The following is a 2,922-nucleotide window of genomic DNA, read 5'->3' on the forward strand; positions in this document are numbered from 1 at the left end:
CCCCCGGGCGGGCAGTGACTCCGCTGGAACCCGGGGCTGACGCAAAAGCGCCTCTGAGCCGCGGCCCCCCAACCCCCCTCCGGGAATCCTAGGGCCAGAGTCCCCACCGCAGGGCGCTCGCTGAGCGGATGCACGACCACCGAGTGCGGCTGCCAGGAGCCGGGAGAGGCCGCCCAGGGCGCCCGCACTGACGGGGCTGCGGGCCCTTTGCTAGCCCTCAAGCCCCCAGGCTGAAAATCACCCCGGGACGCCCATCTCAGCCACTGGCGGGGGGGCTGCGTGGTAGGCACCCGGTGCTGGTTAGCACTGAGCTCGGTCCTGCAGCCTCAGAGGCAGTGGGCATCATGACCGTCCCCACCCCAGGCCCAGAGACCCAGGACTCCTCCAAGACCACATGGCAGAGCCCAGGCCTCCCTCCTAGCCTTAGCGTGTTAGGTTGGGGGCCCCTGTGCCGGCCCCCACCTGGCCCTCTCTCAGGCATCAGGCACCCTCACCGGGCTCACAGGGTCACTGCTGTGTTCAGGACAGTCAGGGCCATCGCGGAACACTCCTCCCAGAGAATACATAGGCCCCCAGGGAGTCTTCTCACACCAGAGGCCCCTGGGCTGGTCACCTGTCCTCTCCAGGCCTCCATTTCCAAATTTATAAGATGGGGCTAAACAGCCCCGGGATCTAGTGATGGTGAGGTCATGGCCACAACGCAATTGTTACAGCTGTATACTGCGGGCGCGGCAATTCAGCCCAATTCAGCAGCCCCTCAGACCCCCGCAGGAGCCAGCGCCCTGTCTTATAGCCCTCGTGGGCGTCTGTGTGAGATGTGTTCCCTGGGAGCAAGGGGTTTTCCGGGACTCACCTGGTGGAGGAGAATCCGTCATCCCCTGGACAGGGGCGGGAGCTGCTCCTCCGGGTGGTGGGGGCCACCTGTGCCTCCCGGGTCCTGGGGACTGCGGTTGGAGAGGAGGTGTGGGTTAGTGCCTATGCACAGTCCTGGTCACCCTGATGTCCGGGGGTTGGGATGGCCTGGGTCCAGCCTTTGGTGCTGCTGTGGGACCTCCACCTGCACTAGGCCTACAGGTCTCCATCCTGTACCTACCCCGGCCCCATCCTGTCCCGAGCTGATCGTCCTCTCCGATCCACAGCCCCTGGCCTCAGTAAAATGGGGCTGTTGCCTCCAGCCCCGGACTCCCCGGCGTGGGGATAAAAGGCTGCTGTGAGCGGAGTTGGAGGTCCATTCACGAAACCCAGGGTGCTGGGCGAGAGGCCTGCAGATGGGTCCGGGAGGGCCACCAGCTTGGTCCTACCTTGGTGCATGGGAGTTGGAGGAAGGGAGGGGCCCAGGACCCTGGAGAGGAGCCCCCAAAATAAGGCCGCCCCGCCCTGCAATCCGGTAGCCACTGCTCTGGACCAGGGGCCCTGGAAACCCCGGCACGTGGTCTGAGGGACGGCCAGAGCAGCTGCTGTCAGGGAGCGTTCCTCATCTGTCTGGGGAGTCCTAGGCCTCCTGGCACCCTGAGCCCACGCAGGGCTCTTACCCAGCCCCCGGCAGTGAAGTGTTCAGAGTGGAGCCTGGGGGGCCTCTGGGGGGAAGAGCCACCCCGCCCTGTCCCCTGCCCCTGGCCTCATCTCTGGAGCTGCGGTCACTTAACCCTTTGACCTGCCTCCCCACGTCTCCTGCCTGAGTCTGGAAGAGGCAATGGAGCAGAAAGGGCGGCTCCGGGGCTGCCCCGAGCCAGCCGTCGCTACCCCTATCCTGGCTAGGCTCCACCGTTTGGAAAGTGGGGGTTCTCAGGCCTCTTGGTGTGGACGTATGAGACAAAAAGCGGGGCCTTCTGGGACCCACTATGACTTCGGGGGCTTTGGGATGGGGCTTCAGCCACTCTGCATGGGGCTGGGGAGAGGGAGAACAAGGGCTTCTCCAAGGTCCAAAGGGGGCCCACACAGTCACCTATTTGCCCACAACACCCTACCAAGTCATCCGTAAGCCTGAGACCCACGTCCCGCACCCTGGGTTCACACCGCTCATCCTGGCTACAGATTTGGCTTTGGGGTTCCTCTCCCTTGGGGCCAATTCCCCTCCCCAGACCCCACTGCTAGGGAGAAGCTGAGGAGACCCCAGCCCTTGAGACACCGCAGGATGTAGCACTAAGCCCCTCACAGCGGGCCCAGCTGAGCTGAACTTTGCTGCTAACCCCAGGGGCTGCTCTGCGGAGGGAGAGAAAGGCCAGAGGGTGGGGTTCAGGGGAAGGGCAGCTGGGGGTGAAGTGTTGGAGTCAGCAGACTGGATTGGGATCTACACTGAGCTACCCGCTAGCAGGCGTTTGGCCCAAGGGCCTCAGTGGCCTCCTCTGTGCAGAAGGGGAGGAGACCGGGACCCCCTTCCCTGTGACCTCGCCAGGAAGCAGATTGAGGAGCAGCCAGCGGGCACCGCGGTCAGCGGGAGTGAGGGGCACGGGGGGCCTGCCCTGTCCGCTCCCTGCTCCTCCAAGGCCATCCCTGCCGTACCTGATGCTGCCGGAGGCCAGGCGTAGCCATGGTGGCCCGCTGCTGTGTCCTGGGACCGGGGATGGACCCTGGCCCTTGCTGGGGCCTTAGGCCCAATGACCGCCTGGAGGCACCTCCCAAGGTCCACCTGCCTGGCCTGTCCACAGGAGCCTCCCTTGCAGCCGTGCTGGGCTGGCTTGGTGCAGGGAGGCTCCCCCCGGGCGAGGAAGGGCGGCTTTTTATGCTCCGTCCCGGGTAATCGGGATTGGGATGGGCCCTTCCCAGCCGGACTTCCTGTGTGTGTTCTTCGCTGATAACGGGGACGTGTCGTCGGACAAACAGGAGCCTAAGGGGGGCGGGGGCCACCGTGTGAGGGGCCTGGACAAATTGCCCGGGGGTGGGGAAGCTGTCCCATGGGCCATCAGAGTCTAGCCCCAAAAC

The 2,922-nt window shown here is 65.1% G+C and overlaps 1 protein-coding gene across 2 annotated transcripts in view; it reads right to left on the reverse strand.

Moving 5' to 3' along the window:
* EGFL7 (EGF-like-domain, multiple 7) overlaps nt 1–2,687 on the reverse strand; it is a 9,471-nt gene extending 6,784 nt beyond the window's left edge. Inside the window, exons 1-2 of one of the 2 annotated variants that reach the window (XM_011957285.1) lie at nt 2,503–2,687; nt 854–944 (exon numbers count right to left, since the gene is read on the reverse strand). The gene's annotated coding sequence lies outside the window, so the exon portion shown is untranslated. Of the gene's footprint in view, nt 1–853; nt 968–2,502 lie in introns of those variants that run through there. The other variant, XM_011957286.1, reaches the window with a different exon arrangement.
* Between the last annotated feature and the right edge of the window lie 235 nt (nt 2,688–2,922).

This window comes from Colobus angolensis, unplaced genomic scaffold (genome assembly GCF_000951035.1).
Source record: "Colobus angolensis palliatus isolate OR3802 unplaced genomic scaffold, Cang.pa_1.0 Scaffold44, whole genome shotgun sequence".
Classification (NCBI taxonomy): Eukaryota; Metazoa; Chordata; class Mammalia; order Primates; family Cercopithecidae; genus Colobus; species Colobus angolensis.